This window comes from Excalfactoria chinensis, chromosome 3 (genome assembly GCF_039878825.1).
Source record: "Excalfactoria chinensis isolate bCotChi1 chromosome 3, bCotChi1.hap2, whole genome shotgun sequence".
NCBI classification, from domain to species: Eukaryota; Metazoa; Chordata; class Aves; order Galliformes; family Phasianidae; genus Excalfactoria; species Excalfactoria chinensis.
The window spans coordinates 55,309,584-55,334,478 of record NC_092827.1 but is presented as its reverse complement, the minus strand read 5'-3'; the positions used below and the strand labels follow the sequence as shown (position 1 = coordinate 55,334,478).

At 40.2% G+C, this 24,895-nt stretch overlaps 1 protein-coding gene across 8 annotated transcripts in view; it reads left to right on the top strand.

Moving 5' to 3' along the window:
* The window catches only part of HIVEP2 (HIVEP zinc finger 2), a 126,220-nt gene that overhangs the window by 77,325 nt on the left and 24,000 nt on the right, over positions 1–24,895 (top strand). For all 8 annotated transcript variants that reach the window (XM_072331054.1, XM_072331048.1, XM_072331049.1 and 5 more), the window contains one exon: positions 23,869–23,913. The gene's annotated coding sequence lies outside the window, so the exon portion shown is untranslated. The remainder of the gene's footprint in view (positions 1–23,868; positions 23,914–24,895) is intronic.

Genomic DNA, 24,895 nt, shown 5'->3' with positions numbered 1-24,895 from the left:
AAAGTTCAGCAGGGAAACAAACTATCCTGATGCAGTCCTGTGCTCTGTTCCCAGTCTGGGAAGCATTAATAGTGTGTGAAATTTATAAGCAGGAGTTTTGGAATACTGCAGTATGAAAAACTAGCCATGTCCCAACTCACCAGGAAAGATTTAAGAGGAAAACTGAGAACTTTGGTGCCCATCCTCTAAAATAGGCTTTGAGCATAAATTCTTCAGGTTTCATTAGTGTGTAACTTAATGGTACTTCTATGCATTGGGGCCTTGTTGCTGTGGCTCTCTTGTATGCTGAAAATTCCCCATGGAATGTGTCAGCCTAGTAATGGTCTTTACTTTTTCATTTGGGACAGCTGAACTTTAGAATAGATGCTCTCAATTAATATAAGCCAGAGAAATGCTATAGTAACTATAATACATATCACTACCATGTGTGCTAAGGACATTAAGGCCATCACTTAATACTGGAAGAGTAGTAAATATGTTGTGTGAGCTAATGCAAGGTTCACATTGCCTATATTGCCTGCTTTATGTGTGTGAACTTGCAGTTTGATCCCACTGCTAGATGCAGGGTGATAGGAAGGCACGTTTCCCCTGAAGACAGGAGCATGCAATGCTGCCAAACCAGCAGTCCCGGGTGCCCTGCAGGGCATGATTCTTGCAGCAGAGAGCGGTTGCACAAGCTATGATGTTCAAGACTAGCCGCTCTATTTTGGCTGAGAAACCTTTGAGGATGTTGGTCCTGATTCCCTACTGTCTGAAACCTTTTGCTATTTATACCTGGGTAAAGTGAATGCCTGGCGAGCATAAAATGCCACTACGCTAGTGCTAAAGGAGCTGTTATCCACTTTGCCCAAATATAAATGACTATGCAAAAGGTGAAACAAGTTCAAGGTCTGTCTTTTTGTTATAGCCTTACCCCTAGATCCTGCTGCTGGTGGCTGAGTGTGTGAACAGGAGGCTGTGCTTCAGTGGTGGTGGTTTGAGCTCAAGATGTGCAAATGCAGCGAGAAAGAAGAACACTCATCTCTTTTCCCACTATTAGTCAGAGAGAAAAACACGTTTCTTCTTCCCTGAGTAGTGGGGCAACACATTTATTTGCTAGTTTTCTGACAGTCTGAGGTAGGAGAAAGATACTTGAAAACATCTGGCAGAGGCAGAAATGGACACTGTGACTTGCAGTCTCCCTGCGCTCAATAGTGGGTGGTGTATTAACATGCCATGCATTGGAAAGACACAGTCCTTGAAATCCTCTGACACTGCAAGCAACTGCTTTTAAGCTAGAACAGAGACAGATAAGGATACTGTGAAGGAGAAATTGCATATTGTAAAACTGATTCTTTAAAACAAAAAATAAATTGGTACTTTTGGCAGCGTTTCATTTATTGTAAATAGAATCCATATATATTCATAGATATTTTGAATAGAATATAGTGTACTGCCTTTTCTACTATCTAAGCAAATATCTTGCTGGAGTAATTTAAATACAGATCTGTTTCATAGCCAGCACTGCACTAATTTAATAGTAGTACTGACCCGTGTTAGAGATTCTGAGCCAGATTCTGACAGCTGTAAACCTGCTGAACACAATGAAGACATTCATGAGTTTACCTAGCATGGGTAAGGACATCAGCATATGGCTCTTTCTGATCTCTTTCATCAATCATGTTGTGCCATACACACTGCTGTGGGAAGACCATTCGAAAAAGCAAGAGATGCAAATCATATGGAATACCAGGCAACATGAAGGATTCTTCCTCTACAATACCTAGATAAATTTCCATTTATGTGCCTATCCAGTTACTTTAAATAACCCACATTCTGTTGCAGATAGGATGTCATAATGTAATTAACACTGAACAACACCTGGTGGGATTGTTTTTATGTAACTTCTAGTACATGGATATACCTTTTCATATGCACATTTTCCTGTGTCTGAATATATCCTGAGATTACACATGCAAGGCCCATAACTTCAATTTAAGCTTTTGAAAAGATACATGTTATCCACTGCAGTGTGCAAATCTGTGTTAGAGGGCTCTTTTGCTCATATACACTTCGCTAAGTTTCAAAGGCTGCAAAGTTTTAGCCAGCTGGGAATCTCAGATCTGTCCAGATGGCTGCACTCCATTTTGTACCAAGCCTTCAGCATCTCAGTGGCTGCATGTTTGGAGTTATGAAGCAGACTATTCCAGTTGTATTTGCCAGAAAACATACAGGGCATTGTATGATAAGCTGTAACATGTGGTATAACTTGAAGAAGACATGAGGGATAAAGTGTGGGGAGAGAAGAGGAAAAAGGGAAAGAGTAGAACAGGAGAGGAAGGAAGACACAGCAAGAGAAGTTTATCTGTGTAATGAATTTGGTCTGACTGGCAAATACAGTCTGACTTGTGAATTTAATTGAATTTGATCCAAGAAAGACACAGCTGAGAAATCTTTTCCTAGAAGTTTGCAACGCCAAACTGTACAAATTCTTCCACTGGTCGTAAAATGTTTGTGTACCACTAAACCTGTGTAATTGGGTGCTTTTGAAGAACAAGTGGTGCGTTGAGATATCCTACTGAAGAATAGCAAAGAAAAAAAAGTCATTGGGTGTTGAATATTGGAAGAAGAAAAAGCAAATAATTTCAAGTTGGCCAATGAAATACGAGTGATAAGGACAGTTAATCATTTCTGGTGCAGCTGTTTCCTGACATTTCTGCAAAATGTTGTGGAAAAATTAATGAAGGTTCATTCAGTAATGGTTTCAAGCTTGGCTAGTGGAAAATATGACATTATTTCCATCATCAATTAAAAGCCAGCAATGCTCCTTCTTTCTTTCTTTCTTTCTTTCTTTCTTTCTTTCTTTCTTTCTTTCTTTCTTTCTTTCTTTCTTTCTTTCTTTCTTTCTTTCTTTCTTTCTTTCTTTCTTTCTTTCTTTCTTTCTTTCTCTTTCTTTCTTTCTTTCTTTCTTTCTTTCTTTCTTTCTTTCTTTCTTTCTTTCTTTCTTTCTTTCTTTCTTTCTTTCTTTCTTTCTTTCTTTTTTTTTTTTTTTTTTTTTTTTTTTTTTCCTGTAGGGGAAGTGGTGTGCAGTTTGTACTGCACAGGAAATCGTAGACTTGAGAGCAGCTGTGTGGTAGCAACAGGTATGCTGAGAATATGAAGAAGAGCCTGGGCCCATTTTACCACACGTGCTTCAGTGCAGTAGAGCTCTCTCTGCTAGATACTGCAAAAGACAGCTTGCATAGCATGACACTATCTATCTAGCATGTGGGGTATTCCTTCAGACATCTGGCTGAAAATAAATGTCCTTCATGCCACTTCAGTAAAAAAAGGATGTATCAGTAACATTTTCATTGTGACTGTACTTTATTACTACAGTGTTCTGAAGGTGAAACTCATTTTGGTGTAGATTTTTTTTAACCCATCTCAGTAATTTCACTTCAGCGTGTATCATTTTTGCAGCCATGCGGCACATCTTAGTGAGCACGTCTTGTTGCTGTGCTCCTTCTGTGCAGAGCAGCAGTAAACCTGATGTAACAGGCTGGCTGTTTTGCAATTTGGAACAGTGAGGAACCTGTGGGACTCATGTGCAGTATAGACAAGGGGCTGTACAAGCGTGTCAACTCAGTGTGTAGTGTTGCATATAGCCAAGAAAGCATGCAGTTTAGAAACATGAGTGCAGCCCGAGGGCACATTCACAACGCAGATCAGCATAGCTGAAGGTCACTGTAGCAGCTGAGCAGTGGCCTGTGTCCATTCCCTCACCTCACAGCCTGCAATGGCAGGCAGGCAGCTGCTTCTGCCCCAGCTCACGACGTCCCAGCTCCTCCACATAGCTCAGTGCTGGGGTTGCTGGATCATTCTTCTGTTGAATAGCCTGCATTGGCCAGAAGGTAGTTGGGAATGAAGCAAGATACGCTTTTGTAAGTTGTGAAGAAGAGTCCAGGATTTCCACTTGAATTCACCTGTTTTTCCTTCTCCTAAAGGGATCTATGTTTTATCCGGGGTTAAAAATGCATTGGTGTGCAAATACAGGGCTTGTGTGGAATTATTGTAATTCACTTTAGAAGTTTAGGTGAATGACTCAGTACCTCTTTCTGGACTGCCTGCTCCAACAGATTTTTTCTTCCTCTGACTTGCTGAGATACTTCCAGCCCAGCCATAAGTATGATCTCTAGCCTGTTTGCACAACATGATGATTCATGCTAAAGTGATTGATAGAAAATACATTGCAGTGAATGATTTATCCTTTTCTAATATCCCTCTGTAAAGAAGATTCTTACTCAGTGCTCCTGATGCAAATTTAGAAGACGCTTAGCAAGTACACTAAAAATGTTTGTCTTTCTCCTTTTAATGATATCTATGGAGTGTGTAGTTTTGACTGACTGGTTTAGGCCACTGCAAAACAACAGTGATGGAGTTGCATCCATGATTGAGGTGTATTCATATAATAATGTAAAAGTCAGGTGCAGGTTCTCTGTCTTTGGTGCAATCAAGCTCTGAGGAGTTTTGTTTAAGGCTTTTCCATACCTACAATCCCTTGTGTTAGTGAAATTTTTTCTGAAGTCAGTAGCGGTTACCCGTATCAAAACATTAAGGATAGCTTATGCATGAGAGCCTGCATTTAATCTTGATTTGGGACATTAAAAGATCAGGCCATCAAGCATTCCTCCACATGCTTGTCTGTAATTAGGTGAGTACTGTGGCTGCAAGTCAATACGATGTTGTACTTGCAGTGAGACTGCTTGTGCACTTTGTTATTTGCATGGGAGGAAGGGAAAGATGAGGGTTCCAGTCCATCAGTGTATCTGATGGGGGTACGGCAGATAAAAGCTGCTTTTAAACTTCTCAACATGAGGGCTGTGCCTACAGCTATGGAGGAACTTCCCATAAAATCAGGTTATCAATTGAAAGAGGACTTTCCATAAGAACAAGTTTTCCACTGCAAAATTTCTGTGTTGCTGATTTTTATTTTTTGCTTTTGTTTTCTCATGGAAATCTCTGAATGAACTACTTCCTTTTAAGTCACCTTCGTCCATGAAGAAGATACTAGATGAGCTGAATTGTGGTTTCAGCTGTCACTAAGTTGCATCTGTCTATTACTCTTTCTCATCTAATGGCAAATGGCAATACAGAAACTTAATGCTTTAAAAGTCCCTATTGGCAGGTGACCTTGACAGGCCTACTAGTCCCACTGTACACTGGAGTCACCCTGGCGAAAACATCTCCTCATTACTGATAAAGCAACGTCTTGATGAAACAGGCTAAAAAATTGAGTCTGCAGTCCCTGGGACTTGCATTGCCTGCCTGTGAGTTTGCATCTTTGTTGCTCAACATCAGTCTCCCAAATTTTTCTATATTTTTAACCAGTTATTTAAAATGCCTACAGTGGTTGTAAAACTCTTGGATCCATTTGAGATTAATGGGGAATGAAAAGTAAGTACATTCAAGTAACTGTAAAATTGGCTAAGGTCACACGATCAAAGTGCTTGAAGGACACCTACACAATTCTTGCTTTATTGCTCTATCTGTCCCTACAGAAGGCAGCTGGATAATAGCTAGGACGTTACTGGAGATGACTAGACACCTGGTGCTGAGCATGTGGGAAGGGAGGGGAATGCTGCTGACACCAAGGTGTTCATTGAATCACACAGTGACCTCTTATGGATGAAAGTTAAAATAATAAATGCATATATCGCAAGTATTACTTTTAATTTTAAAGTAACCCTTTGAATAGCTTGTCAAGGTTTGTAATGCTTTATTTTCCTTATGGTACTGTATGTCCAGACTTATAAGACTTTTTCTTGCTGTCCCTCATTGGTTCTTCAGCCTACTTTTTATATAGACATGCTGCCAATCCTACTGAAAGCACCAAACCTTTTGACTATATCGCACAGTGACAATCTTGCAGATTTACTGATCGTGGCAGGTGTCATGCACAGAACACTAGTTTCTGCTGTCCTCAAAGATAGCATGTCCCACAGAAGGAAAGCGTGCTGCATGACAGCTACTGCATGGGAGGAAGCTCTCTGTCTACGTGAGACTGGAGGCTGGCAGATGTTTCTCCACCTCATGTACACAGGAAACTGCATGGCAGATGTCTGACTTTCCTTCAGGTGGTCTCCCCTATGCTTCTCAGAAATGCATCAGAGCTGTGGTTAAACATTACAGTCTAACCTTTTGCTTGCATAGGGACCAAAGAGGAGCTAAGTAACTTTAAACCATTAGCTCAGTTTTAAGGATCTCTTCCGTGGGATGAAGGGCAGTTGACTCTTAATCATGTTATGTCTTCCAAACGAATGACTCAGAACAAAAGTCCCGTGCTACCCTTTCCCCCAGCAAAGCACGGTGCCAGCGCAGCTAATGAAATGAGAAGTGCAAGAGACCTCCTTAGCCCCTTATTCTGCATTTTTCATAGGATTCTTTTTGTTTCTCTTACCCTCTCACTCTGTGGTTTTGCCATTTTAGTTTTAATTAGGTGGCCTGAATCAGATTTCTGAGTGTCAGCCACCAGCAGCCCCATACTCACCTGAGGTTGCTGGGTAGCATCTGTAGTCCTGAGCCCTTTTGCTTCCCCCTGCTCAGCTGCCCCAGGCAGCTGGAGACAAAGGAGACAGGCCTGAATTGAACGAAGTTTCTCCATACAGTCTGGCCACTTATTTAAATATGTTAAAAAATGCCTTTGTTGGATAATGTATAATTCCTTAGCATTCAAGGGAAAGTCAAATATACTTTCCATACTAGCAGCTAAGACTTAACTGTAGCTGAACACAATTTCAAAGACAGATGATATAATGTGACAGCACCATTTCTACCTACCCACTCACTGGGGGAAAAAAAACCAAAATGTGTCATACTTTTCACCCACTGTATAAGGTAAAATGTTCTGCAGTGGTAACTGAAACTGGAGTTTTCATTCACCTGTTAGAATTTAAAGACTATGTGAAAGAATAACCATGGAAGTTATTTGGATCGTTCAATTATTTAAATAACAATAACAAAAAAGCATTTAGCAAAACCTACATTGGCAACAATCAGTTGTATTTCATGGTTGCACTGCAAAAGCTACAAATGTCCTCAGTTCTAAATTTAAGATAGACAGAAATTGTTCTGCTTAGCATGTGCTAAAATTATCCAGCATACAAATACTTAGGGGAAGTGTAAAAATTAAATCCCACTTTTTAAAAGGGCAGCTTAAAGAGGAAGGAATGCAGATGTTGCAGTATTAAATAAGTGCCGTCTCAGTAAAAAATTTACCAAACACAGGGAAGAGTCATACACTTCATGTCCTTGTTATAAGATTCTCGGAGAAAACACTCCCACTCAGATAGAAATTCATTGTAAACAGCTCTCTTGCCGTTGTGGTTGGTGTACTTTTGAGGATGCAGTAGCTCTTAGAAGGAGCGGGGTGCGTTGTGTAATACTGTGACCTTATGTTGCATAGACACTTCCAGTTTTGGAATGTGAAATGTCTGAAACTGGGAGTGGGCGGACAAGAGGTGGAGCCGGGCAGGAGCCTGGGTGGCTGTGTTTCTGAGAAACTTCTACTGGTGAGTGCTGCTGATCTGCCACGTGTATGGCCAAAGCCCCAAATATTGCTGTATCAAACCACTAAAGAAAATCGAGTTTGAAACTGACATGAAGCTATGGGGTGATATTTTGGAAGTTGAGCTTTTAAAGCTTAGTCAAAAACAAAGCTGAATTCTTTCAGACCTGAAACCACAGCCTCTCAAAATGCGTCAGAGACTCTTGATGCTGCAGCGAGGTCAGCTTCTCTCCCCCCACACCTGTGAGTCAGGACAACTCTATTAAAGGAAGCTTTTATTGGAAGTTGTCAATAGAGAGGTAGACAACATGGAGATGTTGAGGTCTCAGTGGAAAAGTGTTTGGATCCTGTACCTACATAGATGGTCACCGACAGGAAGAATACTATTCTGGAAAACAGAGGGACACTGAGGAAATACTAGTGTTTAAGCAGAGGTAGGTTCATCTGATTTCACCTTCTCTCTAATTAAAGCTAGAATTCAGAGTCCACACATGCTGGTGCTGTATCCATTTCTCATGGGGAACAAAGGCTAAATCTCCTGTGGGTTAGGTGTCCTCAGTGCTTACCCACTGTGCCTTCTGTACCTACATGTTGTGCTGAAAGCTACAGGAAAATAATCTTAGAGCAGCTCAGCTGACTGTAGAGAGAAAAAAAGAACAGGAAGGATTAAAGTATTGGTAGGAATTTCAGAAGCATGAGCTTGATTTTCAGGTAGTATAGTGCTGACACTTTCTGAAGTTGAAACTTCCTACTGTTCAATCACGCACTTAGTATTTCCTTTGCTGTAGATCCAGACATGCTCATGGGTGAGTCAACCATAATGGGGCTTAGAAATGTCAGTGAACAATTTTGTCCCATTTATTTTAATTATCCTATAAGTTTTTCCTTGTTGTTTGTTATTGCTACTATTAGCTGGACTGCTCTAGCAGAGTGTGAGCATAGGTAAAGAACCTGTAAAATGCATTGTTGTAACAACTAGGACCTCTGGTTCTAGATATGATCTCCTCTTAATGCTGGTGGGTGTTCCCTGCTTACACTTCCACCAAAGAAAAAATATCTTGCAGCACTGAAAAAGAACACATCTAGAACTAATTTATAGTGCCAGTAATTTTATTGCTTCCATGTGAGACTGCTAGCAGAAGGAAAGAGATCCAGCTGCAGTTATTTAATTCATGACCTGTCAAAAAAATAGGCTTTGGTTTCCAGTCCTGATGAGCACCTTGGGTGAAAGGCAGAGCATGGTCCTGACTGTGCAAAGAGCTGACCTCCCCAAACCCTCAGCACAGTTGGTAGAGCTGAATTTGAGCAGTTTTCCTGAGAGTATCCCACGTGGAGTTTTCCACTATCTTGAGGGCTTGCATTAATACTGCTTTGATCCACTTTTCCATTTCACTAATGGAATAATTCTGTTAACTTTCCCACAAGCTGATTCAAGCTCCATTGTTGTTTTTTTTGTTTGTTTGTTTGTTTGTTTTTTGTGTTTTTTTTTTTTTTTTTAAGTTACTCTTTTTTGGACGTTTAAATTTTCCTTTAGGTTTTTGAATCTCTGTGTGTTGTATTTTATGAGCAGCCCCAGAAATGCCTTTTATCTAGAAAATGTAAATAACCTCATATCTGAAGAAGTATAAACCAGTTAAGTGGTGTCCCTACCTGCCAAACGTTCTTTAGCAAACACTCAGGCAAAGAGTCCTCTCTATGCAGGTACAGCTGAGCCTATATGTGAGCGTATTCATGTGTGGAGTATGAGTTTGAGTGAATAAGCTGCTTTTGCAGACTTACTGAGGCAGGTATCTGCTTGAAATAACATTTATGTTTTCCATTCAGAATGCATTTTGTCTAACGATGGTTGGAAAGCAAAAGAAACAGAAATACATAATCCTTAAGTGTAAAACAATAGTTTGTCTGTATATAAAATGACCAGAGAAGGGAGTGGAAAAACAGACCCAAGCATTGCAGCATGGAGGCACAGCAGGAGAGGCAGAGGTGCACCTGGGGACCCTGCAACTGGCAAAGGAAGCTCCTCCACTAGCTGCCACAGACCTTTTTTGATTCAGCAAACTGTTTCCCCATGGGATGAAACATAATGGTGCTTCCCATGAGATCTGCCTGGAAGCCTCCTGTCCAAAACTAGCCTGAGCAGCCAGCAGGAGCTCTGCATGCTTTTGGCCTTTCTGTGGCCTTTCTCTGACAGCATCTTTGCTTTTAAGTTTTGGTAATCAGAAATCAGTGGCTGCTGGATCAACCATCTGTAGCAGTCCTACAATCAAATACTCCAACTTATGAGGATATGAACAACAGCTCCTGTAGCTTGGTGTAATGAACCAGCAGCAATTCACTGGTGCAAGCAGAGCAAATAGATGCTGCTGTAATAGTAGTGTTTATTATGCAATTGCATCCCAGGGCTTGGGGTTGTTTTACTCAAGCACGTCTTGCTAATCCACAATTAAAACGGTATCTTCATCTCACACTTTGAGGTTGAGAAAAAGGCTTTGGAAGATTTCAGTAACTCTTCTGATGAGCTCGGTGGAAGAACAAAATCAAAGAAGGACCTTTAGTTGCACCAGTTGGGCCATGACAGAGACAGCTGGCTTCTTCATTACAGCAAGCATGTAGGTGGCTCTTCTCGTGTTTTAAGATCTAAGAAAGGAGCTGTGACTTTCCTGACACCTTTTGTTGCAGACCGTGCAGGGCTGTGTCAGCTGTGCTGCATACAGCACCTGCCAACAGTTGACCCTTTAGCTCTCAACCGCTTTGAATTAACAGGTTACATTTTGCTGGCAGGATCAGGCATGAGTGGTGAAGTTGCCCTGGGCTCAAGCAATTTAAAATGTGCAGTTTGCTATACTTGTTTGACTGTGGTGTCGATGGCTCATTTTTACCCATACTTTCAGTTTGTCGTACTAGTTACCAGTAGCTTTTCTTGTTGGTTCTTATGCAGCTCTGTGGGAAGGAAAGGGAGGATAACTGAGTGCAATTTGGAGGATGATCAGGGTGAGATCAGCTCTTGAAACCCAAGTCAAGTTAATGATGAAACCTGAGTTTTGTTAATGATACAGTGTAATTATTACTGCAGGCAGGGCAGATACCTTCTATTTCTCATCTTTTCACTTGTGAATCCTATCTGAAATGATCTAACTCCTTGGCCTTCTTGCCCCAGGCTCTGGTCTGACCAAGGGCCCAAACCTGCAGCCCCAACAGAGCAGTGCCCACAGATCTCAGTGGGGCACACGGGCCAGGAGAAGGTGTGTCATTAGCAGATCTAGTGGCAGAAAGTTAATTATAGGGGGCACCTAACCAGAAAGGGAGACACCTGCCCTTTCACCAGACAATGGAGATGTATGTCAGTGCTCAGCGTCAGCCAGGCTGGTGTCAGTGTGCTCCCACGTCCTAAGGTCTTCACAAGGAATAAAACATTACGAGCCAAGCTGCTTACCTGCTGTGATTGCCCATAAAAAGTTAATCCTAACTGTTGGTAGGCAGACTCTATCACTTGCAGCTCAGAGATGCTGGGCCTGATGGAGGTGGCACAGAGCTGGGTGTGTATTCTGGGTGGGTAGGTGGGAGGAAGTTGAGCTGATGAAAGTGACGTTGCACAGGGGCAGCCGGAGGCGGCTGTGGCAGGAAGAACACCTGCGGCAGCATGCAGGGAGATGCGAGATAACATGGCCCCTCCTCACCTAGCGGCCTCTCTTGCAACCTCTCCATAGCTCCTGTCACCTCCTCTGCTCTTTGCTGGAGCATGTTGCAACAGCCACCTCCATTTGCTGTCATGGCCTACGCCTGCCCTCAGTGTAAGATCAACTGCGCTCTCATTGCTGTACGGAGACCCCAGCTCTGCAGCCCACAGTGCAGGGAGCTGCCGTGCCATCTGCTTGCACAGGCCAAAGCAAGGGAGTTATTTACACTCAGGAAAACAACTTTCCAACACCCACAGTTCAAACATTGGCTGATGGAGAAAGTCCACGGCAGGAACTTATCAAAAAGATCACTATATCTTGTTTTACTTCTCCTCTCTACCTTGTCTGTGTCATGACTGTTGCATGTTACACTGAAAGCAGAACGTATTCCTACCTTTGAACATCCAGTGGGTGGGCTCTGTAATAATCCAGCAGAGCCTCAGCCTGACTCAGGCAGCGGAGTAGGGAAGATGGTGGTCTGATGGCCCGGGAGGCCTGGGAGAGAGGTGGCCTTTGAGAGGACATGGCCCCACAATTCCACCAGATCTGCATGAGCCTTCATTGCCATCTGAAGCTGCAACTCCATGCCCTGACCCTCCTTAATCTAGGGCTGGATTCCCTGTGTGCTGGGAGTGATCCAACTGTGAACAACATGGTCCTTATTTCCCCCAGGTCATTTCTGAATTAGCTTGTTTCTTGGTTGCAGATTGAATTAGGCAGTTCATCTTCTCCTTTGTACATTTTTCTCCTCTTCATCTTTAAATCGGTGAAGTACTAAAAAGGTGATGCATTACTCTCATTTAATTTTTTTTTTCCTCTGAATCTAGGTGGGGGCAATAAGATTAGGTTTCAATCACTCTGCTTTTAGCATTATAGCTTAGGAGTTCCATCATGGTCTTGAGTCTTGTCTCGTATTAATATAAACGTACTGTCAGAGTATGGTTTTCAGTACTTAAACCCACTAATAATTATTTTTACATTCATATTTCCAATAATAGAGAAAAAATTACTCTTCATTTCAGATGAAAATTAAATTGTCTGAAGAATAATGGCATCAACTGATTTATCTTGCATCTCACTGTTTATCTATTTATTTAGATAATAATATAAAAATTATGTAGATAAATAGATAAAAATTTATCTATTTAGTATCTGTTATTTTGTTTATCTTGTAAAAAATCAGTGAGTATTAAATTTACTGCTAAGGCATAGGATTAAAAATCAAAACGGTGATGCTGAACAAAGCATAGTTGTATCAGTGAGTATTAATCATAGCATGTCAAGAAAAGATCATGCTCTCAATTTCCCACTGGACTTAATGTTAAAAATATAATCTTATTAACTTCAATTACCATTCTTAAAAAATTTTAAAATAAGAACAAAATAAAAATTGTAATGCCAGAATAATCATTTTCATTGACTCTTGCATGTGAAGTTGGCAGTGTGTTGCAGTTTTTCCTGTTGTAAATGAGAAGGATCTGGTATAAACCTGTGCATTTTTGTTTTATCCTGGCCCCATAGTGATTGATGTGAGGTCTTTGGAGCCACACAGGAAGAGTGCATAATAATGAAACAAAACCCTCATGTAAGCTCAAGCCAAAGGAGTCACAACATTAAATAGAATAACCATAATTGTAGAGAAGACCATTTCCTTACACAGCTCAGATGGAGCAGTAGAAAGTTGGCACATACATTGCTTCCAGTACTAATGTTGCTGTAATATGCTTTAAACAGTTGCAGAAACTCTTAAGAGAGCCTTTGGGACCTGGCTTGTCTTTCCTTTGGGCTAAGCTCACGTTGTGCTGAAGCATGGAGTCACCATAGAGTTGAGTATCGTTACTGCCTAGAATGTCCTATAGCCATTAAAACTGTGTAGGCCACAGGGATCCTCGTACAGCTAGGTGTGACACTGTGAGCAAGGGCTGTGAGTGCCCAAGGTGGGCTGGGGCTGCTTCTGGATGCATAGGATGCCTTTGAGCTCCCATCTCCACTCCTCTGCACATGCCAGCTGTCACCCTGATGGCAAACAGGTGCCATACGAACACTGCAGAGGTGCAGTCATTAATTCCTGTAAGTACATGTCTTAGGGAATGAGAAATTCAGCTGTATGTTTGGAAGTGCTTCTTGATATTTTTTGTAAGATAATAAACTGTATCACTTGGCCAGATGGTCATTTATATGCATGTCACTTTATTAAGCATTGTAGGAGTGCCTTAGATGGCAGTAAGTTATATTTACACCCTTTCTAATAGCTCCTTTGTGCTGATAAAGGGATGTAAACTGGCCTCAGAGTAAGCAAAACTTGCAGAAAGCTGTAAAACTGCCAACTGCTTCTCATTAGCATGAAGGCCTACATCTCTGCCTCTAGTGGGGAACAGCCATCTCTCAAGGGCAGTGCAATTAGGCAGTGGGTCTAACATGGCATATTTCCACCTCCCTTCAGCTCCCAGAGCCTCATTTTTGGTCCTTGGAGAAGTTTTCTGTGTGCTGGGGTGAAGGAGCTGTGCTGTAAACCTGATCATTGGAATGCCTCAGATTAGAAGCAAAAATAAATAATAACCTCCCAGCTTTAATTGTAAAATACAGCTCTTATTCCTAGGTCCTTCAAGCATTCCATCTTGCAGTGGGACTCACACATGTGCTGGCATGGCCATAGATGGCTCAGCCATTGTGGAAGGGACAGTGGAACCTGGGGCAAGGTGGTGCTGCCTAAAGTAGTGCTGCTGCTAGACATCAGCCTGGGTGAAACACTGCCGGCCCCATCAGTGCTGTTTTGAGGACCTGCAAGTACTTGAAAGCGTGTTTGCTCCTTCTGTTTCCTAGTCCTATTTGCTGAGTATGGATGCCTTATGAGCTGGCTCTTGCCCCTCTGTTATTGTTGGGATGCAGTAGAAGTTTTACTCCATCTTTTCACATTTAATCTTTTGTTAATCTCAGTGAAAAGGGTACAGTTTCCAAACCTGAATTCCCCCCCCCACACACACTCCCCTTCTTCTCAAGTTTCTCAAGTTATGTTTAGAAACAGGAAGCTGTTTTGCATAAAGGTAAGATTGTGTTTTTAGCAAGTGAAGTTGGTGTTAGACTGGCTAAATATACCCGCACAGTCATACTCAGTGGGTAGTCCTGGCTATTTTTAGACTTTATTTTTGCCTCTCTTTATTTATTTTTTTTAGTGACACCTCCACTCTACCTTCAGTTTCTAGTGAGGCGCCACTTCCTGAGTCTGTATGAAACTTGCAATTACAGAAGGAGTCAATCTTGTCAGGTGTCATTTATCATGCATTGCAGAGGGCTGATTTCAGCGAAGGAAGAACAAAGCTTAATAAAAAGAGAGAGAGAAGCATTCTTTTAATAATTTGCCCTTTGCAATAGCAGACCCTTATCTGATCACCCACGCTCATCTGGCTGCTGACGCTGTACTTGCTTCATTAGTACCAGCTATTTTTACACCTTTTGTGTCTTTTGAGGAACTGTGTGGGCCTGCTGGCTTGTAATGATTCACCATCTCCAAGTGAACAGGGTGTCCTCAAGTCCTGCAAGTGGGATAGGAAGAAAGAAGTGAGGGGAAAGAGTTCAGCTGGATAAGCAAGTTGGTTAATTGCCTGAGGTGACATGAGTGCCAAAATATTGCAGTTTAATTTAGTGAAAATAACTTATGTGCTTTTGGTTGGCAGCAGAAGCTTTCAGATTGAGAGCTACGTAAAGGAGCATTTACTGATTAATCCACCTTAGTGTAACTTAGCAAACATAAAGCCCTATGTGCTTGTGCATGTACTCTGTCTTCACATTGACGATATTTCCTTTTGTTCGTAGTGTACAAGTGCCATTTGATACATCAGAAGAACCCAAGAGACTTCAGGGTCAAATCTTTATTTGATTTCATTTCCATTTCTGACACTGAAAAAGAGCTAAATTTGGTGGAATGGATCAAGCACCATGCAGGGGGAGAACCCTCTATGGGGTTGTTTGGAGATTTCTGAAGCTGAGCGGCAGTTGCTTTCTGTTTCTACACATCAGTAGTAGGAATGTGGCCTCCTAAAAACCCTGCTGAGGTCTCTTTTACGTGATGGCAGATTCTAAAGTTTTTGCTGTCCTTAGACTTCTCCTGGGTAGGAGAGATTTGTTGTCCCACTGTGACACTTTTGAGTACAGCAAAATGACTTTATCTTGCCGGCTTCCTTGAGTTGTTTCAAAAGTTAGCATGATGAGGGATACATATATGAAACCTGGAGGAATGGACTAGACTACAAACGCCCCATAGTACTGCTTTCTTGTCTAACCTTGAGTGATATCAAGTCATGAACCTGAATACTGTCTTTCCCAGAAAAGCTGTGGTTTTTATTGTGCTGAGACCTTACTTGAGCTATCAGCTTGGACTGTGCCTCAAATATCAACCTGTGCCATAACAGAGGCTTTACAAGTAGATTCAGGAAGTTTGGGTTGTAAATTTTCTCAGCAGTGTTTACTCAGGAGAGTGGCCATATTACAGAATCACAGAATCACCGAGGTTGGAAAAGACCTACAAGATCATCCAGTGCAACCATCCACCCATCACCAGTAGTTCTCAATGAATAGTTCTCAATAAAGAGAGTTGATATATGTTTTGCAGAAAGAAACATAACTGCACAGAATGAGATATCATATGTTCCTACAAAACACAGCATAGTGTATGTATATTTGATTGAATTTTTAAGGGGTGTTCTGATGCAATTGGATATTGTGCATGCTGACTTCCTATGCTTCATACAATGAAAAGAAGGAAGTACTGTAATAAATGGCCAGAGTAACTTAAAAGAGCATTTTTTATTTTTATTTTTTTCTCCTGTTAAGCACCCTGAGGGTTTTAAGCAAAGCACCATCCTTAAATGTGCAGCCTAGTTAATATAAGTTGTATGACCACTGCAGTGATCACAGTCTTGTTAAGAATCCTGTTAAGTGCCTGGATTCGCTACTGTAAAATGCTTGTACTGAGTCACCAGTCAAAACTGAACATTCGGGCTGCAGGGTAGTAACTGCTGTGACACCTGTGGGATGTATGGAGCTTGGGGCTTAATATCTGATCTTAGCTGAATTTTTTAAAAGGCTTCACGATTGGTTGAAATGAAACTTCCACGAAGGGCCCCATTCCACTTTGGGTTCATATAATTGAAAGAAAATCAGTCGGAGCACGGTACCAATGCTTTGTATGCATCTGTTTTTGTTTTGACATGTGGTTGACCACAGGGCTCAGTAAATAATGACAGGTTTTAAAATAAGTTTGTATAATAAGCTTAGTGTGAGTAAAAAACAAACTCCAGATCAGGTACTATAAATGTCTTCATATGTAATTCTTCTAGGGGTGAGTACTTCCCTTAGAGTTGGTGCCTTTGCCCATTCAATTAATGTTTGAAAGACCCCGATATTTTCATGTTAAGTGCAAGTGGCTTCTCCTGACACACTGTGAAAGAAGACAAGCTGCCTGCGAATTCTACAGCAGTTGCATAATTAGTATTGCATAACTTCTAACTGAAAAAAAAAACCACCACTCACTTCCCAGAAAATACAGTGTTATTTTCCCTCTATGATGGAAATGCTAGGCCTAGTATTTTTTTATTTATGTTTCTATTTGGCAGCAGAATAACAATTGCTTTGGCCATGAAAGTGATGCAATATTTACACAAATAGAGAGATATTATTATTTTTTTTTTTTCTTGGGGAAACTTGGGGAAAACCTTTGAGACACATTAGCGGGCTCTTACCAGCACTGGGCTGCTCTCCTCAGCTGCTGCCCAAGTCTGCAATTCTTATGTGAAAGTGAAGACACGTCAAAATTTGCATGTAATTTCAGTTAGGAAAATTTTTCTATCTGACAACTTTATCTGAACTCTCCAGTGTCACCACACTTACCCGTCCTACTGTATATGGTGTTTTTAAATCTAGAAATCTAGAAATGACTACACAGCGCGTGCGTACTGGAATCTTGCCGTTTGTATACACTTTATCTTCACAAGTGCTGTTGAATTTGTAGTTTGGCTAACCCATCCTGTGTTAATTCCCCTTTCTGATTAACACGTTTTCTTGTGCTGAATTAAGAATAAGGTCTTCAATCTCATTAATATTCACCAGCTCTTGCAAGTGCGCATGCTTCATTGCAATCCGGATAGCCTCACATAGCATCACTGGTTTGTTTCTGAGTCTTTGCTTCTCATAGCATTAAGGTGTTCAGCTATCTGGGGCTTTGTAATGCCCACTTGTTTATGTAATAATTAGAGGGCAACAGCAAGGCAAAAGCTGCATTTCTTTTCTGTACTGCAGGCCTGAAGAAAAAGTTGTAACCCTACAAACAGTAATCAGAAACTGCTTCACACTTTTTCAGTTTGGCGTGGTACCCTCGTTGTTCAATTGCTTGTGTGCTGGAAGAAAGTGAGATAGAGCTGATTTTCTGCTGCTTAAGAGAGCAACCCAAGAATTAAGAGCCCTTTTGTATCTCAGCAGCCCTTCATTTTTGTGTAGTTAGTAAATATTGTTTATTTACTACTTATTTCATCCTTGAGTGAAATTCATTCTTGTGCAGGTTAGGACCAATGAGATTACGCATTGTATCAAACTAACTTCAGTCATCAAGATGTTGTTCGAAGAGCACCTTTGGTGGTGTGCATCTCCTTCTGACTGTTCTCTGCACGAGAGCTGTTGTGGTGTACCACTGTATGTTCTGATTCAAAAACAAATGGGGAAAAAAACCAAAATGACAGGACTATTTTTTGTTGCCTTCTGAATTTTTAATAATGCTGGAAGTGTGGGCTGTCAGATCTGCCATTTCTCTGCCAACATATTTGAAGTTCCACGTGGGAAACTATAGGTATTTTACCCATCCATTTTCATTTCTTAACTTTATCTCCAAGGAGTTAAATAGCAGTGTGAGGAGACTAGCAGTTTACATACTTTTTTTGTTTGATTTAACATCTGAATAATCACAGTTATTTGCTTCTGTGTTGAAATAGATTAAATCTGTCTGTGCTAGAGCATAGCCAGACAAGGTAGGTTTTGTATGACGTGTTGAAGCACCTCTGACAAAATGCTATGTGCTCGGCAAGGTTAGGCAACCAGAAGCAGAATATTTACCTATTCTATTAAAAGCAATGGCCTCAGAGAGATCAATTAGCTCCTAAGTGACTGACAAGATTGTCCTGTAGGCTGTTTTGACAACTCTTTGATAGCAGTTATTTGTTCATTTCAAGGAGACGAACTCTGATTAGTTTGGGAACTTGTGCCTATAAAGGAAGTGTTTAAGATGAATTTGGCTCCTGTGTAGCTTATTTTCCCCTACTCCCCACCCTCCCCCCAACCCTGCCCCCAGCCCTTTTTTTTTTTTAATAGTCATCCTGTGGAAATAAGTCTGTGTTCAGTTGGACTTTGGCAACATGAAAGCTTTTTTTATACATTTTTTCCATCCGGTAGTAATGTGTACATTATGTATGATGCTGAGACAGGAAATAACAATGTTCTTAAGTGAGCAATCTGTGTCATTACAGTGAAAAGGTCAATGTTAAGGCATTTCTGCTGTAGGGTTCTTCTATGACTTCTTAAAATATACACTCAACTTGAATTTAAGTTTTTTGGGAGTGCTATTTTTCAATAGAAAGTGGCAATTTGAAATTACATTTGAGATACTTAACATAGCAGTAAGTGAGTTCAGCTGTGCTCTGAGCATTTAGGACAAAAGCCAGCATTTCTTACAGAAAATCATCTGTGTTTTCTTACTAATCTGCAATTGAAAATGTACTGCAGTATGTATAATGAACTTCTCTGTGGACATCTTAGAGAAGTTGGATTAGTTTATTTTCAGTTTGTGATAAATAACCTTAGTATATAGGATGATAAAGTCTAAATCTAAGCAATGTCTGATTCTGTTTGTTTTTATGAATAATAAGTCTGGCATTATGTCCTTGGATTTGATGCTCATTGCTTCATATTAATAACAGGATAATGTAAAACAGAATTTGGCTCTTACTTTGACTCGCTGTTGAAATAATTTGTCTCCTATTAGTCACTTCAAGTCATATCTTATATCTGGTCAAAGCTCCCTGAAGTCAAATGAGAGTCTCTTGCTTGATGCCTAAATTTTCTGTAAGGTAGCCACGGAAGGGATGTATAGCAATGTGAAGATTGAAGTGAGATGAAGCTTTCGTATGAATGAAATAATCAATGCTACTACAATTAACTAAAAAGTGCTATTGTATACTATTTCTCAACTGCCACTATTATAGAATATTTCCTAAAATGGGAGCAAGACTTAGTGCAAATACAAATCAGGATATGAGATCTTATACTGCTTCTAGATATACATGCACAGATCCTGTCCTCTGGAGCCAGAATGTACGAATGACACAGAATGTACCAATGACTGGAGCACTGCAGCAGGCTGCCCAGGAGGGTTGTGAAGTCTCCTTCTTTGGAGATATTAAAGACCCGCCTGGATGCCTACCTGTGTGACCTGGCGTAGGGAACCTGCACAGAAATGAGTAATAGGTTGTTCACTACAGCTTCTTTTCAAGCAATTTTAGTACAGTTTCTTTGAATATTTAATAATAAATTCACAGTGTACTTGCTGAGCTGTATTTTTTTTTAATTTTTACTAGTACTTTTAAATGATGTTTAACAAATATAAATAAATAGTATTTCAGCTGCCCAAATTTAAAAATGTGTGTTAATCTAAATGTTTTGGGGTATTTTAGGAACTCTGATTTTCTGCCTAATTTTGGAAAATGGCAGTATATTCAATAAAATGCCAAAATCCAGAGGGCAGGCAGAATATCTGAGGTGGAATTAAATGAACAAGTCAGAGTAGTGTCTTTAAGTGTGAAGAGGTAGTGGCGATTTCAATATAGAAAGTAGTAGATGAAAATAACCTGTTTTAAAAGGGCTGCCATGGAATTGCATGTGTAAATGGAAGCCTCTTATTGCTGTTGAACTGCAGCTAAGGCACAGGCGTCTTTACATTCCCCAATAAAGCAAGATTTTGCCAAGTGCCAGTGGTTGACAGAGGAATTTACAGTCATTCCTAGAGGTGTTTAAATAGACAGGTAGAAGGCCAGCTACAAAACCGCAGTCAGAAGGGACCTCTGGCTGAGGAGCTGAAAATATGAAGAGAATCTCTCTGGGTAGCCTTTTTGCAAAGCTGGGTAATAGAAGAAGTGTTTTGTTTTCCTTATCTTTTTAGTAAGTGTGGGTCAAAGACTGAAGAAAAGGAGTTTACATCTTGATGAGATTGTCAAGAGTGGTGTCAAACTGTATATATATAAAAAAAAACAACAACAAAACTAGCATTCGATTATCTTTACTTTGTTTGTGCAAAATGTCAAAATATACCCAAAAGACTGTAGTCCTTTTATTACCTTGCTACACTGCACAAGAAAACTCAGCCCACAATGAATCTGTAACTTTGTACAGAAGGGTAAACACATGTTTGTCTGTTTTTTTATTGCTTAAATCCTTTGCACACTGACTGCTGGTGGAAAGCTCTTTTGCAGATTGAGCTCATTGTAACTTTGCCTAGGTAGAAGAAACTATAAATCCATATTCTAATAGGGTTGCCAAGCCTTTACTTTTTAATCTCTCTTTTTTTTTTTTTTAAACTTTTTTCTTCTCTGCATTGTCCTTACCAGACAGCTCTGTGGGTGTATCATTAGTGGAGCAAAAGGAAACATGGGGTAGGATGGCAAGCCAAAGGTGTGCTCTTCTTCTTCCCAAAAGGCCAAGTCAGTTTCGTTCTCACCTGCAGGTGTGGAGTAGCTCAGAGGTGGTCTGCTTTCACTGCAAGGCTGACTGGCTGCTGGTCTCATCCCAGACATAAACTAAGCTTGGCTAATAAGGGTCTTGGCAGAGGTCTGTATGTGAGCTTAGGGATTTTGTAGGAGCCTCTGCAGCAGCTTGTCTCTAACTGGTATCCTATAGAATATGAATTCCTCAGGGGCCAGTTACAGTAGTTTTAGGACAGCTTTGTGCTGGCAGAGACGGACAGGAATGATTTAAAGCAAGGCTGGATCTGACCCTTAGTCCTTACTCTAGAGTCAATATTTATTCTGTATGGTGCACTCAGGATTTAGTCGGGAAGACATAAGCTTCCAATTTGTTCACTTGCAAGAGTTGTAATATGAGCTACAAATTGAGAAGTAGTAAAAGTTGTATTGTGCCAAATTTTATTTTAAAGCTGTTTAGCGTAACCATTTTAATGATCCGGGGGAAAAAAAGAAAGAAAGGAAAAAGAAAGAATCCTGGAGCTCTGTAGCCAACCAGAGCTGTGTCTCTTGTATTTAGCTCACAGAGGCACCTTAGGAACAGGAATGATGGAGTATTTCTCCTTCCTAGAAAGTTTTAAATGTCTTGATTTAGTAGGTGCATCTGACATAAATACAGTTCCCAGTTTCCCTGTAACGTCTTTGTGTTCAAAGTTTGCAGAGAAGTGAAATGCCCTGGTTTGAGGCAGGCAGATAGTGCAGTCAGTGTGGTGGGGGATCTGGCTGCTGGGCCATATTCCAATGGGAACCTAGCTTGGGCCAGTTCCAAGGAGGACTTTGCAGTTGGTGGCAAATGGTGTGCTCAGCGTAGCTCGTGCACGCTGTTGGATCTGTGTAGGTGGGCTCCTCTCAGCCACTCAAGTGAAGCTGAATGGCACCAAAAGCTATGGAGAAAATGAGCATTTTTATCATCCTTAGTTCACTACATTTAAATATGAAGTTTCTGAAATAGAGCTTCTGTCTATTGAAGAATGTATTTTTGATGAAGAGCAATACTAAAAAGTGTATTTACAATGTTTTCCGAAGGAGACACATTAATCAATTGAAATCTGGAAGTCTCTTGTTGGCTTAAGTTAGTCTGTGGATGCAGGAAGATGAGATAAAGCCTTGACTGGAAAAAAACAGACAGAATGCAAACTAGTTTTGCAGTGTGTTGGATTTCTCCAGTAAAATTTAGTCCTAGGAAAAAAAGAGAAACAATATTAAAGCCATACTTGACATAGGGTGGGTAACAGTTCAAACCAAACCAGAAATGACTGTTGATTCTGGTAAAGGATTTATTTTCCCCAGGAGGAAGACGTTGGCCAAACTTAAGCCATCAATAATCCTTGTAATTAGTGTATACCTATTTCATAGTGTAGGTTGAAAAATCATATAGAATGTTCTGAAAATAGTAAGGATCACTGAATAACTTGAACTTTGCAGCAGAACTGGAATTGATGGAAGTGTACTAGCATAATCTTTTGTTCAAATAAAACTATTGCTGTCTTGTTTCTGTGATTGGCAGATTTATTCTCTGAGTATGTTCTTGGCAGTGGGAACGTGGAAGTGAAAGGATGTTTCCATCTTCTAGAAATTTCCTCTTCACCATTTGCAAAATTGCCTAATAAGGAAAAAAGTACTTTTATTTGAAGGTAGCTAATAATTTTATGCTCTTTTGCACAGGAACATTCCCCCTTGTCCCTTTTGATTGCTAGTAGGTGGCACTTTAGTGATTCTCTTTATATCAAGTCATGGATGGGGCCTTACTAATATTCATTTGGTCTTTGAAAATGTTATTAAGTGTCAATCACTTACTGTGATTACAGAGAGCTAAAATATCTTTTTTCTGTTGGTGACTTTTTGGTTTTATTTATTTTACTGTTTTATCGTCTATTGGTTTTATTCAGTGGAGAAGGAATGAGTGTTTTAGCTGCTTTTCTCACAGTTTCTTATCAGAGGTTATTATACTAACCCATATCCCCTCCCCTGCCACTAATACTTCAGGTGTTTCTAAAGATCTCTTCTTAAAAGAAATGAAAGTACTCTAGATTTTTACATAAATAAAACCTCTGAAGAAAACTGCTTTTGTTATCCAAATTGAACAAACCTCCGTTTTTTACAAAACGAAACAATATTCTATTTTCAAGATAGGTTTTGTTGAAAACTGCATGGGAGAATCCTCCTTTTACAGCAAGGGGAAACTGATCTTTCATCCAAGCCAGACACCAGTCAGTTCTCCTTTTTTGGGTGTTGTCTCCTGCGGTGGTCTTTTCTGCAATGCATCATCCTGCAGTCTAATGATGGTCAGACAGGTGGCAAATTACAGCACGTACAGAAACCTTTTAAATATGCACTTGGTTTGTAGGTTTCTCTTTTGAGGAAGCAGCCATATGTTCTTGAGCAGTCTCTCACTGGTGTTAACTGGATTGAAATCTTACTTGCATTTCATTACTTTTCTTGTACCTTTGTGGTGACAACCTGGCTAGGATTTCATCCTGGTCCCTGAAGCATTTAATAAGTGGCCTGGAAGGCCTGAAAGTATTAGCTGGAAAGAGTTATCAAAAGGGGATTTGTCAATAGGATTCAGGGATAATCCAGGCTTAGCAAGGGTGTAGGAATGAAGAGTGACATTGGGCAGCTCTCTTTCTACAGATTCAAGAAGGTGAGACTGCTCCAGTTTAGGAGCTGTCCTTAAAAGACTCTTAAAAAGGTTCATGCTCATATTCTGAAAAAGGTACCAACTTGGACCTCTGAGATGTAATTTGTTGTTTTTTGTTTTTTGTTTTTTGTTTTTCCAGGAGATGGATGGATGAAATTTTCAGGCCTCTACTGTAATTAGTAGAAAACATTCTTCAACATTCATGCTTAATATAAATAATTTCTTATGACTGTATTCTTTTTTCTACAGGAGATCTGAAGATAGTCATGCCCATTAGATGCCTACAAGATGCAGGTAATTGCTTTATACCAGAAAAAGGCATATACTCTCATTCCCACTGAGTTTTCCTGCACTTCTCTAATGTTTCTTCAAGCCCAATTCAGTTTTTCCACCGTAGGAATTAACAATATTCCAGTATCTCAAATACTGCCTTTTTTAAAAAAAAAAAAAACAAAACCAAAAACTTTTTTCTTGCTATTGCAAAATCTTGACTGTCTTTATAGTTCACACCATCTCATCCAGAAAATATCCTCTTTGGGTAATATGGAAGTAGGAAGCTTATGTTCTTCAAAAATTCAAATGCTGTACTTGTCTGTAAAATTGATACCTCTGAGTTTTCTTCTTTGTGATAGAACTTTGGAATCACATTACATGTAAGCCTGCATATATAGCTGGATGGAAATGTTTCAACGTGGAAACTTAAAACACTGAAGTCACTTAACAGTCACAGCTCATTTCTCCAATATGTGTTTTACCTCTAGCAAGACCTTCTCACTAAAATTTAAAATAATGATCAGAAAATGAAGATGTGGAAAGGTACCAACACTGTTGTGTTCGGAATACTTAGTTGATACTGCTTTTGACTGATTAAAAATAGTTTAAAAAGTGATCAGCAGTTCCTTGTAAAATGAGTTATATGATCTAAGCTAAGAAGTACCTCATATGTCTAAAGCACCCCTCATAATATGGAAAGATTTCACCTCTGAAATTACTGATTGCCTTCCTCTGACTTTAGAGGAAAGCCAGGTGACTTTAAGTAAGTGTGCATCTGAACTGTCGATGAGTAATACTGGATAAAGTAATTCCTACCTATGGGGTTAGAACTCTGTTTCAGCGGTGGTTTGCTGAAAGGGCTTTGAAACTAGATGGCAGACTTCCTGAGAATCACATCCCTTTTAAGACCTCAGAAAGCCTTCCAAAACTGTTCAATTTGAGAAGGGTAGATTTTTGTTTTCTCTTCTTATGGGTTTTATTGACTAGTGTTTACACTTGTGTG